The sequence below is a fragment of the Crocodylus porosus genome, unplaced genomic scaffold, assembly GCF_001723895.1.
Source record: "Crocodylus porosus isolate Cpor-Errol unplaced genomic scaffold, CroPor_comp1, whole genome shotgun sequence".
In the NCBI taxonomy this organism is placed as follows: Eukaryota; Metazoa; Chordata; order Crocodylia; family Crocodylidae; genus Crocodylus; species Crocodylus porosus.
The window spans coordinates 28,072,750-28,090,063 of NW_017728913.1; the positions used below are offsets into that span (position 1 = coordinate 28,072,750).

The 17,314-nt window shown below is 43.1% G+C and overlaps 1 long non-coding RNA gene across 1 annotated transcript in view; it reads right to left on the reverse strand.

Annotated features, from left to right (window-relative positions):
- The window catches only part of LOC109309762, a 50,497-nt gene extending 37,351 nt beyond the window's left edge, over positions 1 to 13,146 (reverse strand). The window contains exons 1-2 of the long non-coding RNA XR_002101032.1: positions 13,040 to 13,146; positions 6,426 to 6,615 (exon numbers count right to left, since the gene is read on the reverse strand). This is a non-coding gene — a long non-coding RNA (uncharacterized LOC109309762). The remainder of the gene's footprint in view (positions 1 to 6,425; positions 6,616 to 13,039) is intronic.
- Positions 13,147 to 17,314: the final 4,168 nt, after the last annotated feature.

Here is a 17,314-nt window from a genome sequence, read left to right on the forward strand (position 1 = left end):
ATACTTAACAGACTGGTCAATGGCAGTATCCTGAGGGATAGGCAGCACAGGTTTGTTGCAGGTAGGTCTTGCTTAACCAATCTTATTTCCTTTTACAACCAAGTGACCTATCACCTGGACAAGTGAGAAGAGATTGATGTTGTATATCTTGACTTAAAAAAGCCTTTGATCTGGTATCTCATGATCACCTCTTGGCAAAACTGGCCAACTGCAGCCTTGGCTTCACCACAATTCACTGGCTGGGGAACTGATTCTGCAGTAGGACCCAGAAGGTGTTGGTTGATGGAAGTCAATCATCGTGGTACACTGTGACTAGTGGGGTCCCTCAAGATTCTGTCCTTGGGCCAACACTATTCAACATCTTCATTAATGATGTAGACAGAAGCAGACTGGCTAAGTTCTCTGATGACACCAAACACTGGGGTAAAGCATCCACACCTGAGGATAGGATGGTGATCCAGGCTGACCTTGACAGGCTCAGGAAATGGGCGGACAAGAACCTGATGATGTTTAACACTGAAAAATGCGAGGTTCTCCACCTTGGGAAGAAAAACCCACAGCATGCTTATAGGCTCAGCAGTACTATGGTGGCTAGCACTATGGAAGAAAGAGACTTGGGGGTCATCATTGACCACAAGATGAACGTGAGCCTTCAATGTGATGCTGCAGCTAGTAAAGCAATCAAAACACTGGCTTGCATCTGTAGATTCTTCTCAACAAAATCCTGGGACTTTATTCTCCTGTTCTACTCAGCCTTGGTAAGGCTGCACCTGGAGTACTGCATCCAGTTTTGAGCTCCACAATTCAAAAAGGATGTGGAGAAGCTTGAGTGAGTCCAGAGGAGAGCCACACACATGATCAGAGGTCAGGAAAACAGACCTTATGATGAGAGGCTGAGAGCAATGGGACTCATCATCCTGGAAAAGCGCAGGCTCAGGGGTGATCTGGTGGCCACCTATAAGTTTATCAGGGGTGCTCACCAGGATCTGGGGGAATGTCTGTTCACCAGAGCACTCCAGGGGATGACAAGATCAAATGGTCACAAACTCCTTCAGGACCATTTCAGGCTGGACATAAGGAAGAACTTTACATTCTGAACCCCCAAGGTCTGGAATAGACTGCCACCAGAGCTGGTTCAAGCACCTACTTTGAATGCCTTCAAGAGAAATTTTGATGTTTATTTTTCTGGGGTCCTATGACCCCTGCTGACTTCCTGCCCCTGGGGAGGGTGGCTGGACTCGATGATCTTCTGAGGTACCTTCCAGCCCTAATGGCTATGAAATCTATGAAATCTTTGTGATAGGTTTTCATCAGTATGTTTGCCCCACATGGGCCATGTGCATTGGCAGCAGTTTAATAATAGCTAATGCATTTAGTGAGAGTTCCTTGTATGCATATGCAAGACAAGGGGAATGGTAAGTATGGTAGTCACCAAAAAAGTATTTAGTATAATATATAACACCTCACCAAAACATTTGACAGCTTTATTTTAAGTTGTGTTTTCATTTTGTGTTTTATGACAGTTAAGAAGCCATACTGTAACAAAAATATTCCATTTAAGGGTACATATAGCTGTGTTACCAGCATTCCAATAATGAATACCCCACTGTATTTACTGTGCTTTATGTACCGAAAAGACACGTGCTATAACTGGAGTTATTATGGACCAGGTAGCCCTCACTGGCTCAGCTCAGAGATCTGAATCATAATAAAGCTATATCCAGGGTTATTCATTTCTGCCTTCCTCTATCACAAGAAAAGCAAATCCACCTGGCAATTTTGTTACAAATTGAAATCCTGGGAAGAAACAATATCTGAGAGTCTATCACAGTACAGAAGTATCAAGGTACATAATGTTCTTTTCAAGTACTTATCATTGTAAAAAGAACGCTTTAAAGTCAGTAAAGTATATTACTTACTCACAGTGGGTAAATCCCATCAGCCCAATAAAAATGTAATTGAAAATAAAACAAAAATAATTATAACATAGTTTAAAAGTGATAGCAAATTAGTGTAGTGTAGTTCTTTGTAGGTACAAGCTTTGTAACCTGTCAATTCTTTGCTTTTCTTTGTTTATTAAATAAGACATGAATACACCTAATACACCATGGACTTGAAATACTGTCTCTCTACAATTTTATAATTCCAGTGTACCTAGTCAGCATAAGTGTCTTTAAGATAAACATAAAGGGACTATATACAGTATCAGCATTATTATAAATTACACAGATGTGACTTAAGTAGAAGAGTTTAGCAACAAAAGCTTCTTCTGTATGATGTAAAGACAATCAGATTTTAAAACAGGTGCTAGAGCTCTTGCTTCCCAGACTAATATAGTCTGGATTCCCTAGCAGATGTCACACCGTATGCTTAGCCACACAATTCAAAAATGACTATGGATGTTGACATATAATCCACAGAATAACAGCCAAGGGCACATCTGCCCTGTAATCAAAAGTGTAATCTCAGCATATGTTGGCATACCTGTGTGAATTTTAAATGTAGCTAGCTTGGGTAACAATTGCAATGAAGATATATAAGGACAAATGTTGACATGGGCTACCACTTGCATAAGTCCCCAGCACGTTTGCATAACTCAATCCATCATATCTTCACTACAAGTATTACCCTGGTTAGCTAAAACAACACTAGTTACTCATACTATTGTAGTGTAGACAAAGCCCTAGGATAAAAACTGCTCATTGTTTCAACATGAGTAGAAGAGCTGATGTTAAGTAGTTCCATCAGAAAGGAAAGGTCAGGCTGATGGGCCTGTAGTGTGGGGGAGGGGGAGAGGAAATTTGGGGGAAGGGAGAGGAAAAGACAGATATAAAGAACAAAAGGCATCCAATTATACAATAAAACACCAAAGAGTTTCTTAGCAGTTATTCAACTAAGCCAATAGCAACAGCAATAGCACTGCCCACTCCATTACGGTGACATACTGAACTTTTTTTTTTCCAACTAAGTAAAGTTTGTTGCCTTTTCCAATTACAAGAAATCTAAACTGAGCATAACTACTGTTAGAGCAGTTCTTGTGGATTTAATTACAGCAATGATCAGACAAAAATGATGTGAATGAAAACAATTTTAATTTGTTATTTCAATAAATTAACTTCAGCCTTGATGGCAGTAATTGGGATGGGGATGGCACACACACTTACCTTGCATATTTATGAAAACCTACTAAATTATAATAAAACTGATACTTCCCCTGCCACTTAAATGACAAACAAATGTCTTTAATGAGCTGCACTTAACTTTCTAAGTGGGGAATATTAGTAAGTAGAACAACTGGACAAGTATTAGTAAATCACAGAGGCAAGTAAATAAAAATAAATAAATCTAAAGTCTTCCTATGGGAAATTGTCCTTTGTTGCACACCATGAAAAAGGACAATGATGTCATTTTTATATTTCTTTTAATAATAATATTATCTGTTTAAGAGCTACTTTTAAAAAAAATACAGAATTTTTTTTTATATTAGATTATACTGATTTACAGTTGTCAGGCACCCAGCCAAAAGACTACTTTAATTTACCCTAGTCAGGAGCTAATGTCTTACCATTTCTGTTTACGGTCTGTGTTTTTAGTTAACAAAATTTGGTGAATTAATTACATTTTGAAAGATAGGTATTCTAATAAAGTAACTGAAAATACGCAGGAGAAAGGATTTACATGATTTTCAAGACTGTGTTTACGATGGTGATAAATTCGTTTAAGGTTTAAACAGATAGGAGTAGTAATATGACAAGTTGAGAATGTTTATGGGAGTTTTCTGACTTTAGGTTCCTAATGTATACCCAGTCTGGATTATTCATGGCAGAAAGTAGTCACTATTTGTTTGCTCGGTGGGTTCCATAAAATGTGTTACTAATCTCAATCTATAGCAGGAAGAAAAACAATTTTTAAAAATAAATTTTTCTGTGTTTAAAAGATGAAAATTAGTAATTTTTGTATTCTAGATTGTAATAGCACCCTGGAAATGCATTTCACCTAGTGTAGAATATTTCTTTAGATAAATATATAGAACTAATTATGGTAAATTAAGGGAACAGCAAATGACTTGCAGGAAACAAAGGCTAAACAAAGGATAACATTCCCAGAATCCTTTTATGTAAATTCTTCTTTAAAAAATCCTACAGATCTTTCCAAACTAAATTGTGACCTTATAATCTACCATAAGTGAATAGAAGCATCAGCAACATATGAATGCAGCCAGGCACCTGGAGCAGCTGCTATAAATAGGGGTAGTGATGTCTTCTTGCTACTGCTACTATGATCATAATTGTATGGCTGGGGCAAAAGTCACATTTTTGATCCTCACTGCCAGCAGCACCAGTGGTGGTTGCCCCTGACGTTCTGCCATAGTTACAGCAGTAGGGGGCATATAGATAGCTCCATCACAGAACAAACTGAAACTTGATGGGTGCATCTACATGTGAACTTTAATGTACAGTAGCCTATTTTATTGCACATTAAAGTGCCAAATCAAAAACCGTGCTAATACACTAATGCACAATAAAAATAAGCTACTGTACATTAACTGTCGCTAAAAAAGCATGTGCTTTTGCTACTGTGCAGAAGGGCAACCTAATGTCCATTTATTTAGTACCTCACATTAGAGGTACTAAATTTAATACACATTAGGAAAAGCACATTAATGAACATGTACACAGGCCCAGTCACAATTCCACCTATGAATCCCTTCATGGTAGGAAATAAGGAATGAATCCCCTCAAAAAATTTAGGTGTCCAAATGCTGAGCATTACAGTGCCTAATTCACAGGTATGCTTAGTGGAGTTCACCTCCTCCATATTAGGTGCCTAGAGCAGCAGTCAGCATCTTTAAAATCAGTAGCCCAGAATTACCAGGCTTAAGCCAGAGGCAAGCAAGTTCTTCCCCTGGGCCCTCATCTATGGTGTAAGCAGAGCTTCCCAGTGCTCAGCTACAGCACAGACAAAGCCCCGCAGCAACCAGCATGTGGCAGAAGCCCCCCAGCTTGCAATCCATATGCTGATCCAACCTGCAGGCCAGATCCAGCCTGTAAGCCATATGCTGTCAACCCCCACCTAGACTCTTTATACAATGTTTGGGGAGAATTAGGCATGAAAGAATGTGTTCTGTAAAATATAGGATTAAGAAGATTCCTTTTCAGGATTTAAGCACTTTTCCCTGATTCCTTTCTTGGTATAAGATGTCTAAGCCACTTCTTTCAAAACCTGAGGTGGGCTCAGACAAGTTTGAGAGAAACAAAAAGTAGAAGTAGTAGTAGTCCTGTCTGTTTAGAGAACTTTCCAAAAAAATTTTAATCCTTGTCTCTTACCTCTGGCACTCTCCTGGGTGATTTAGATTCAAATCCCTCAGGAAGAGGAGGAAATTGACTCTGGGGGCTATCTACACCACAATGGACCATGATAAGGAATGCCACTGTGACAACACAGCCACTTATTCAATTCTACCCTGCATGTGCCAAAAGCTAAAATGCCATTTAGTCACTTTTTAGTGTAACACTGGAAATGCCCAGAGATTCTTTCAGACTCCCAGTCTAAGGGATGCTAATAATTGCATCCAGTGCCTGGCATACATAAGCATATATAAGTTTCCTTGTAATGGGTGTGTGAGAGTAGGCATTCCCTAGCACACCAGCATTGCCTAGCACAGTTGACTGTAGTACAGATGTGTCCTAGAACTTCCACATCATGGATGAGTACTCTATCTACTAAGATATGGGATAAAAGAGAATACCACCAGTTTTCTTTGGATTCCTTCCCATTAGGTGTGACTTGAGAAGTTTATAAATTCAAGACTAACAAGCAAGGTAAGTGGGGGAATACCTAGTTAGTGAGTCCTGATGGGTTTAGGTATGAACTAATGCAGTTTTCCAAACTTGACATGAGCAAAGCAGTTCAAGGACTACCCAGAAACAGTTTGGTGTCTGGAAAACTTAATGGTGAAAAACTTAGGCTGGATATAGAAGTTACACTTTTTGTGTGGTAAGCATGCAGAAAGCACTCTACAGCCATAACTGAACAGATGGTCAGGACACAGAGTGCTGTAAAAATGGCAAATCCCACTCTAAGATAACCCTGGATGGATGTGATATTAAACTTCAGCACTGTAGGTTAGGAGCACTGTAATGAAGATCTATACCAGATCCCCATCACAGCTCATGGTGGGTCTCATTCCAACAACATCCCATGGAGCACTGTGGCACCCTGCTCACCTCACATCGTGGGAGGCATTCCAGCCTCAGCCAGAGCTCAACCCCTCTGCCCAAATGCTGGGGCAACCCTACTCATGGGCCTTCAGTGACCTGAACCAGCAAAGCCCCTGTGTCCAACCCCCCTCCCCATACTTGTCCCCTCCAGTCCGCTCTGAGCCACTGTGTGGTATTATGGCTTAGCATGCAGATTCCATCTACACCATCTGGCAGCTTTTGATTAAAATGCTGTGCTGATTGCTGGACACTACATTCACACAGGAGCTGATGTTCTTCTTGTACAGTGGTGTTTTGAAGCATCTATGTCCAGATCTCAGTCTGTTCAGCTTATCCATGCTTCTCTGTCAAGATTGTGCTCAGCGGAGGATTCATTTGGTGTTGGTAGAAAATGCTGTAGGGATAGATTTCAGACTGGATTAGTCTGAGCAGTTCTTTCATTTCCATTCACCCCACCCTTTACATACTTTAGCACAACACACAAGGCCATTGTACTCAGTCTGCTGGGCACCCCACAGGCCCAGGAACCTGGCAGCAGGGGAGTGTTTAGGATCTGCCTTCTTGTGTCACTTTGTCTACTTCCCTAGGTTGCAGGATGGACATCTGTGTGTAAGCTGTGCAGCTTGTTATGAGTCTCTATACACTGTCAAATATAGTGTTGAGCTTTTTAATGTGAGAAATTCTGGACCATACAGGAGCACAATATTCTGCTGGGGCATATACCATTGGAAATGCAGTGGTTCTGTGCATTTAAGTTGGCATACAATCCCATGCTGGCTAAATGTCTTAAGATAGCTATGATGTTTATAGTACGGCCATGTGAAATTTTGGCAGCTGTTTCATTTTGCAAGTGTTTGGGGCCATATTGGCATCCAAAACACTGAATCCAAATCAAAATGGAAGACTCAGAAATATCTCCAAAATGAAATGAGGCATCTGAAATGTTTCAGAAATGTTTTGGCAATGTTTCGAAAAATTTTGGCATTTCAGAGCTAGGCTTGTAGGGAAACAGCTGTACACTGCTGCCCTGCTGCACAACTCGGTTCCACAGGGAGCCGAGATCCACACCACGGGTCTCCTCACTGCTGCTGCCTGCCCCACACTGTCCTGGCAATGTGGGACTTCATGGGGTGGGCAGTGGCAGTAAGGAAACCCTAGCATGGATCTCTGCTTCATGCAGAATTGGGTCATGCAGCAGGGCAGTGCTGGGCCCTGCCACGCAACCAGGCTCCACAGGGAACAGAAATCTGGTACACTGTGGGGTGGGCAGTGGCAGAGAGGAGATCCCCAATGCAGATCTCTGCTCTCTGCAGAGCCAAGTCATGCAGCAGGGCAGTGTTGGTCCCTGCCGCATGACCTGGCTCTGCAAGGAGTAGAGTTCCTGGACATCCTGGGATGTACAGCAGTGGGGAGGAGATCCCAGCATGGATCTCTGCTCCCTGCAGAGCCAGGTCACATGGCAGGACAGTGCTAGTCCCCGCACATCCTGATTCCACAGGGACCAGAGATCCAGTGCAGAGTGAAGCAGGCAGCAGCAGGGAGGAGATCCCCAGTGTGGATCTCTGCTCTCTGCAGAGCCAGGTTGCCTGGCAGGGCAACGCTGGTCCCCGCTGCATGGCCTGACTCTGCAGGGAGCAGAGATCCAGGGTTGCATGAGAAGGGCAGTGGCGGGGAGGAATCCCCAGCATGGATCTCTGCTCCCTGTGCAGCCAGGTCATGCAGCAGGGGAGTTCTGGTCCCTTCCAAGCAACCTGCAACCCCCAGCCCCACAGGGAGCAGAGATCTGGGACTGCAAAGGGCAGGCAGCAGTGGGGAGGACACCCTGGAGTGAATCTTTGCTCTCTGTGGAGCCAGGTCACACAGCAGGGCAGTGCTGGACCCTGCCACACATCCTGGCTCTGCAGGGAGCAGAGATCTGGTGCAGCATGGGCTGGGCAGTGGCAGAGAGGAGACCCCAGTGTAGATCTGCTCTCTGTGGAGCCAGGTCATGTGGCAGGCAACACTGGTCCCTGCCACATAACCTGGCTCCGCAGGGATCAGAGATCCACTTGGGGGTCTCCTTGCCTGCACAGAGAGCAGCAGCCCTCCCCCTCCCCAAGACAAGCCACCCACGGCCCCATCCTGCTCCCTGCTGGGGTCCCAAGCCCCACTCATGAGGGCTTCAAACCAGATTTGGAGGAGATTTGATGGAGCTGAATCTCTGAAACAAATTCAGCTGAAACAAAACAGGACAGGGATCCGAAAAACCGAAACAAATCACTGTCTTCCAAAACAGCCAAATCTGAAACCAAATCAAAACACAGCCATTTCACACAGCCCTAGTTTATAGGTAAGGGAGCAGGCTCTTGGCTTGACTATTGTCCAGGTGGGAGAGTGAAGGTTCTGATTTCTTGATGCTCATCGCTGACCTTGTGCCTTTCAAACACCCACCTCAACCCCTATGCCCCCAGCCTGGAATGAAGCAGAAGTGCTAGGGTTGGTACCTTGTACTGTTTTGGGGGGCTTATCAGTCTATGTCACATTGATTGAAGTCAATGGGTGGGTCCATAAATCTGGTTGACAACTGGCTGCCTCAAGGTCACGTTGCTTTCCCAAGAGAGGCCATTGTGTTGACACAGAACCACTTAACACAAACTGGCACCCAAACAGACCCCAAAAGACACTGAAAGTGTTTTCCGAACTTCACAGCTGAGGTATAACCAACAATTGCACCTGTGGGTTTTCACTGGCGCAGCTGCCACAGCACCCTTTAGCACAGCACCAACCAACGAGCGTTGCTGGAGGTAAAGTGCAGCAAGAATGCAAAAAATTCCCCCTAGCAACATTCCCCACCCCCTCCATCTTTCCCTCTCCTCACAGAGAACTGAAGAAGCCTCATCCCTCCAGATGCTTGGGTTCCCCAGCATCCCAGGTCCCAAAACAGAAAGATGGGGCATGAAAGGCAGGCATTCTACCACGTGGTCATTGTCAGGTCATGAGCATGTACACAGCTTCTGGAGCAGGGAAGGGAAATGGTTCTGGACATGGAACTCACCATAGGTCCCTCACTGTCTCTATTGTCTGCAAACTCTGATGTTGTGTGTAGGAGACCCAGTTATGGAGCCCAAGATCCAGGATGGTCAGCTAGACAACTGCAGGGTTCAGGGGACACATGCATAGATAGCACCAGTGAAATGACCAAATTGGACCCCCAGTGTGGGGGTGCAAATAAACAGGTTGGTGAATGTTTGTATTCATGCTGCCGCAGCCCTTAAACAAGTAGTTCAAGCCCAGGAACATGCTGCAAAGCTCTACAGATGGCCATCTGCTGTTTGAGGAAGGCCACCTTTACTGCTACACAGTTGAGAGAATCAGTGCCAGGATAAGGAGTTTTTGCACAAAGTCAAAGTTCGCTTGGGATGCAGCTGTGACATCCCTGAGGGGCATCAGTGCTGTCTCCCATAGGGAAACCAAGCAGGAGTGGTGTGGCAGGATGCCTCTAATCTCCCTCCCCTCCCCCCTCCAGGATGAAGAGCCCCACTGCAGGGTCTCTTTCCTAGGGCAACATGCCCAGGAATCCCAAAGACACACTGCATGGCGGCTGTGGAAGAACACTTAACACTGTGCATTGATGGAGAGATGCTGGGGGGCAGGGGATCCCTGGAACAGGAGATATGGTGCATGGAAGCCCTTGACCCATGCAAAGAAACCAGAAAGGCATCCAGGAGGGCCTGCTCCAGCACTAGTGCAGGAGGTGAGGGGGACCAGGCTGTCTAAGACTCGATGTCAGGGCTGTCATTGACTCCAATCTGCCTTCCAGGGCCAATTCACTACCCCTGGCCACTAGTGGCCAGCATAGCTATGGGCCATCCAAGAGGTTCTAGGGCAGTCCTGGGAGGCTGTAGGAGTTTTCATAACATGGGGGAGCATGACCCACCAGCCCAATGTCCCAGGCCACTCCTGGCCTGAGTCCCACTGAGGGGGAGTGGTGCAGCCCCTGCTAGGACAGGCAGCCCCTTGGGCTCAGGTCCAAGTTCTAAATCAGGCTTTTTACAGGGTTTTTTTTATTATGCATAAGGAAAGTTTGGCTGCTAATGAATTAAAATTGAATTAAACTGAGGAGTGCCAGTTTCATGGATGACATTTCCCCTGCTGTCCCAAGGTTTTGCATTTGGTAAGTTAAGTCCTCATGCCTACCCACCCCCCTCTTCCATTCAATGTCATGACCACCTGGTGCAGCCAGACTCTTTCCCCACTCTCTCAATGTTAACTGAAATGGTTCCAAGTTCCAGAGTGGGCAAAATTCCAGAGTTTTTTTGTTTAATAAACACACTAAATGTTTGGCAGCTTCACCATTCGATTAAAACAAGTCTCTTCCTTGGGTTGCATTTACCTATAGCCCTAGTGTGTGCCCCTGGTGGAGGTTGGCGAGGGAGAAGGGAAGGGGGATGGTGCCAGGTAGCCTGAGTTGTGAGCAGTGGTGCCCATGATGTAGCAAAAGCCCCAGTTTATCTTTTTTTTCTCTTTTAAAATGCATTCCCTCCCCTTCCCCAGCCATTTCTGACTTTTTCTCTCCCTTTCTATTTCTTATAGATATGTATAAGTGAGCTAAGAGGTAGGATAAGCTTCAGCATTTTATTTTGGTAGCAAGTTGTATTTTTATCTTTTCTTTATATTGTAAAATTATTATGTTTATATTGATTTTTACTGTTCTATTTTACTGTTTTACTGGTACTATATGATTTAGGCCTACATATGTAAGTTAGCATAAGTAATGTCAAGTTTCCATTTTGTTTATCAAGTCTCCATCTTTTTCCCCATGCCCTGTTTTGTAACCTACGACTCATACCTATCCCTCCTACGTAACTTGGTTCCTGAATGAATGGGGATGAATGAGGGTGCTTGAGAGACAATGGCAGTAGGTCTAAAAATTGCTCCTTCTGAATGGACAAACCATCAAAACCAATACCTGGACCAACGACCCAGCCATTGGAACCACCCTCAGCATTCAAGAAACAAAAGATGAGGCAACCCACCATTGTGCCAAGGCTGCATATGCTCAGTATGAACATCTGGAACCCTCTGGAACAGGGCTGACCTTGCCTGGACATGCCCTCACCATAGGAGATCACAGGTAGTCTGCCCCATAAAAATGGGTAGTGAAGACTGACTCCTTGGCACGCCCTCTCCATATGGACCACCACCACACCACACCACCCAGAGGTCCTGCCAGTGACCTCCCTCTGTAAAACACCCACTGAACAAAGACCCTTTCCAGCCTGGATAGGTAGCTATCACCCCCATCCCCTCTTCAACCAAGGACTTAGATTCTGCTTCTTCCCTACCTGGACTTCAACCCTTTCACTGAGTCTCTTTCTCCTGCTGCCATTGTGAGTGATTGTGTGTGTGTGTGTGTGTGTGTGAACCAATAACTTCATGGGGCTGTGTAGTGTGTTGTCTGTTTAATAAAACTGTTATCTGGACCCCTGAGTTGGGTTTTACTTTACTACATTTCTGGCCCTGCTCCAATCTCTGCTCCTCGCCCCTCTAACTTCTGTCTCATTTCTCCCTCTCCTGCTTCTGGCTCACCGCTACCTCCAACACCTGAGCTCCTCTCTGCATGAAAACCTCCTGTTTCTTTGCCACTGTCTTATCCCCACTGCCTTTTTCCCTGATATCTGCCACTGTTATTTCCTTGTCCCCACTGCCTTTTCCCCGAACTCCAAGGTTTCTGCCTCAGTTTCTTTCTTGGCTATCTCCTCCATGACACTGGGCTTTTTCCCTTGCACCAATGACCTTGAGTAACCCTGGAGCCACTTAACCTTAAATAACCCCAAACCTCAGTTCCTCAGCCAGCTTCTCTCTAGTTTACTGGCTGTAATCCCAGTTCTGGCAACTTTCACTCCCTACACTTTAACTCTCTCTCTCACCTTAACCTTCCCCCAAGTATCCCAGGTACCCCAAACACACACATACACACACTGTTCCATCCAAATTAGAAACTTACTTGTATGTATGTATAGGTGAGTTGTATGTGTGTGAACTGGTAAGTGTGTGTCATTGTGTGCACGATATATGAATTAGTGATCTGCGTATGTGTTCTGAGTGTGTGGGTATTGACAACTGACTGTTGTCTAATTTTTTGGTGTGTAGTGTGTATGTGCTTGAATTGGTGATAGGTATGCATCTGCCTAGGCTGGTTTGGATGTGTATGTGCCTGAGTTATTTCTGTGTGTGTATGCACCTAATTGATTTGTGTGCTTGTATATGTGCAATTGTGTCACACCCTCCTGTCTAACAGCACAATATTGAGATCCTGAGAGTTGGCCTGACCCCACAGGTCAACAATGGCACAGGGTCAGAGAAGCCCAGAGCTGGAGACCTATGGCCCACTGCCAGGGCAGGAGCACTCAAGGCCTTTCAACTATACTCATCGGGGGAGGGCTTCTGGTCCAAAAAGGTGAAGACCTACTCAGCTAGGGCTTTGCAGATCTGGAGAGGGCCAGGGCCATTAGCATCAGTGGGGGGAATACATGCATCCAGGACACACACACACATAGATTATAGGCATCCAGGACACACATAGACACATGAAACCGAGGTTCCCAAAACATATACCCACACACAGAACTCCAGGATCGAGGACACACACACACAAATATACATGCACAGAGAACACAGGCATCTGGGACAGACATACACACAAAACACAAGTGTCTGGGATACACACACACAACATCCAGGCATCTGGAACACGGACACACACACACACACACAAGTCTTCAACAGTCCAGAGAGCCCATGGGGCACATTGGGAGGCATGCAAGAGCTCCCCCTACCTGCTCAGGCCATGCAAGCAGGCTCTGAGCTTCCTCCTCCATCTTCCTCTCCCTCCACAGGGGCTAACATGTTCTCCTTGCTCCCAGCCTAACCCTGGGTGCTTAAAGTAAAGCTCAAAAGTTTGAGTGCTTCTGCCTCAGGCTTCTTGAATGCCTGTACTTAGCCTTAGGCATCTATGAACTTCAGGTGCCTCAGGATTTGGCTGCAACTGAGCAGAGAGTTTTAATGAGTACACATTTGAATGTAGGTACCAAAAGTAGTTCTATGTTCTGTTATGCATCTAGCCCTAAGCTAGTTTATTATTTTAATGAGGACCAATACACTCAGACTGCTTCTCTAACAAAAAAGAGGTAGAGATCAAAAGCTAATCTTTCACTCACTGGTTCACCTTGACTATTTAACTACAGTCACAAGCAAAGAGGAAACTAGCCTCTTCACTCTCCATTGCAACCAGAGTCACACTAGGAGTAGGACCAGCCATTGAAATAATCTGATCTTCAATGCTGATGTTTCTTATTGGCAGTCTTATACTGTTAAAGAAAGTGCAAATTTTCTCACTTCTGCTCCACTGGCAACATTATATACTCTCAAAATCAACTGAGCACCCATTTCCAAAAAGGTACCTTCGGGCTGCCTATAAAATAATCCAGTAATTGAAAATCATAAACCATAAGGCCAATGGTTCAGCTGCACACCCCCAAGGTTCAAAAACTTTAACTCACCCATCTGTTCAAAAGTCTAGAGAGAAATGGGTAATTAAGAAATTATAGATAAAATCATCTCAATGGGAAGAATTTACAAAGCACTTTAAAAAGGACGTCCTAAGGGAAGAAGCGCCTATAAAGTGTAATCCTAGCTCAGTCCAGATGACTTTACTTTTCTAAAATACAATGTGAGATTATGGCAGTCAAAAGGTGGGAAAATAGCCTTCTAAGCACCTCAGTAAAATTCCTGGCATCTAAGAGTTTTCCTCCCATCCTCACTTCCTCAGTAGGGAGGAGTCCCGGGTTTCAGTCATAATTCCCAAAATGATTCATTACTTATTACAATAATTATTAAGTGGGGAATGTACAAACAATCTTTTAATCAGGGGCTGGTACCCAGAATACCTACAGGGGAGTTTCCTAGCCACTAGGCAACACCCGTACACTTTCTTATTCTGGTGCCATGACTTCCATACTCTTGACTACACAGTGGCACAGGTTCAACAACAGCAAAGAATACTGACCCCTACCCATACTGCTGTTTAGCTCAGTAGTTAGAGCACTCCCATGGGATATGTGGGTTTGAATCCCCTTAGGCTCAGGAAGGTACCAAACCCATGGCTTCCGCTCTGGGCCTCTGTACATGTGATGACCAAATTGCCCGTTTTATCAGTTTAATTGCCCTTTTTAGTCATTTAATTGCATCACAGTGTACATATGTGGCAGCATATTAGAATTAAATTTCATAACTGTACCCCTGCAGCAGTGTATTTCAATTTAATTGACTTTTTATGTAGCAAAATAAAACACATCTGATGTATTTTAGTTTAGCATGTAATAAATTATAGCAATACAGCCAGAGATGGCAGCGGGGATGGTGTATGGGGCGCTGGAAGCCCAGGCATGCTCAGAAAAATTCAGGCTTGCTGGGATTCCAGTGCCCCATGCTCCATCCCTGTCAGAGCAGGTCCTTTGTGTCATACACAGTGGGCCTTCAAGGAGACTTTGCCAGAAACAGGCTTTCAGAAATCATTAACCCTTGTCGTTGCCCTGGATCATTATTCTAATGCAATTCTACTTTATCTATGAGCCAGTTCCCAAAAGCAAACCTCTAAATACCATTTTCTAGCCATCAGTATTCAGACATATCCTACACTATTCTCCTATTGGCTAGGCTTACCAAGTTCTCTCTTCAGCATGTGACATTTTGAATCATCTCTAGTGGACCTAACTTTCCTCACAAATATGAAGCCTATGTTGCTACCTCCAGGTTTGGGATTCCACTCTGGGGGTTAAATGACTAAAAGTTAGGCATTGTATTGCCTAATTTTAAAGGAAAGGATGGCATTAGTCCTTTATTTGTTGGAAGATCCAAATTACTTTCTCTCTTTCCAAAATTCTTGTTGACAGAGTTCAAATGAAATGGAAATTAATTATTTAATTTACATAAACTGTGACATTTTGTCCTTATATTAATAAAATTATTATTCATATTATTTAAGAATCATTTCAACCAGTTCATTTGATGTGCGGCAAAGCTGACTAGTCTGAAATTTTCAGAATCACTAGTAACACTTTTTTTACTTAGGTGAATTAAACAGTTGAAACCCTCCTGCACAGTAGCTGATTAAGATATCATATATCATATATATCATTATTCATAGTATATTACTATCATTTATCAAGTATATTATCATTATTTTATATCAACATATATTTTGTTCACATATCAACCATTTCATTGTTTCACAATTCTTGGAAGAGTTCTGCTGGTTTCTACAGACTTACTGATTTATATCATGGCTCTTTGGTTTCCTCAGTCTTTGGCAGTATCAAATCATTATTACCTAAAAAAAAGCTGATATACAGTACATTTTTAATAAAAATGCAGATGGCTTAAAACTTAAAACAGTTCCCAGAGTAGAACCCCAAACCCAGAGTTAGGAACATAGGCCCCATATAACAGGAATATGCTTAGATATTCACAGAAGCCAACCATAATATTGACTGCATATCAACCTACTCAAATCAGAACTGGCTAAAAGGCACAATGTCCCAATGTATACAAAATTAGCTTCAAAATCCAACAAAACAATAAGTTTCCTTGAGCAGGGAAGGTCATTAGGAAGGTCTTTCTTTTTAGCACATTGTGCATTGTTGCAAAGTTTTTCAAGCTACTGTTTTAATAATCTGCAAAAACATATTTGGTATGGCTTAAATATCAACTATCTTTGCTACTATCTATTCATTTTTTAGTGCAAACAATATGCACAATATGAGGCACAAATATGAAGTCAGTGCCAAAGTTTTAAAATCTGCCTGAGCCCAAAGAGGAAGACTGAATGCAGGGTTCTGAGGTGTGTTATTCTATTCATATCTTATACAATAGTGATCAGCATGTCTGAGCACTTTCCAGTAGTGCAACAAACATAATATGAATCTGTCATGTGAGGCATTTTCCTCTTCCTGGGGAGAAAATTGTGTGGATTATGACTACTGTTTGTTTCCAAGGTGTATTATGCTATTTTTTTTAATAATTAAAAGTGAAGTCAGTAAGTGTAATCTGAAAGGAGATGAGCTTATGGCTGTTCTTAAATCCTGGGGGAGTTGGCAGATATGCTATAGTCAAGATGGAAAATAGGGGAGGGGAGACTTACATATTGAGACTTGTGTTATGATGAATACTTTTCCTAGCATAGCTGCTAAAAAATGACCCTCCTACTGCTCATGGTACAGAATATGAATATTTTTCCAGTAGATTAACTTCTTCTGTTTAATCAGAATACACAGGTAAGAATTTAACAGTAGCCCTCATATTTTTCTGGACTCTAGCAGAAAATGCCATGCATATTTTAAATTGTGGGTTTCTAGTATTCCTTCTTATTAATATTCAACACAGTGACAAAATGGTAAGCATGAACTCCTTTTTGATTATTTATGGAAAATACTTGAAAAATAAATGAAGCTGAAATTCTGTCTTCTTTCATCTGAATGAGGTTTACTCTATACTGATAGGATGTCATAAGTGAAAGGCAAAGCTTTGGCAATATATAAATCAACCTGCTACCCTCTGTTGCCTTTCGGATCATCTTGGAGCACTTTAAGGAACTACTGCATGCAGCTTATGTATCAGGACAGAAGAGAGGTTCTCCCTATTCCGTACATAATCTAAAACAATGATTTAGTCAATGATCTCAGCAGGACTACTTGGCTTGCTTGCCTGCTTTAATTCAGCCATGCCACAGTAGTATGTTGGCAATATACTAAATGTTAAGTGGTAAGGTAAGAATGTTTGATGCAAGGAGTGAAGAGTGAATTGGCAGACTTTAACCAAGAGTAATATAGATAAAAGGGTGAAGATGCTTTCTAAAGTGAAATCTTTAGTCAATTCAATAGCAGTCTCCAGATTTCTTTGAACACAAGACCAGCAAATGTGGACCGTGTGGTTGTTATTAAATCATTGTGTTGTTTCTTGTCTGAGAGAACAGGTAATCTATTTAGGTCCTTTTTGAGCATTTAAAAGCATTATATATCATTCCTGATCCTGACCTCCAAGCAGGTATTTTGCCA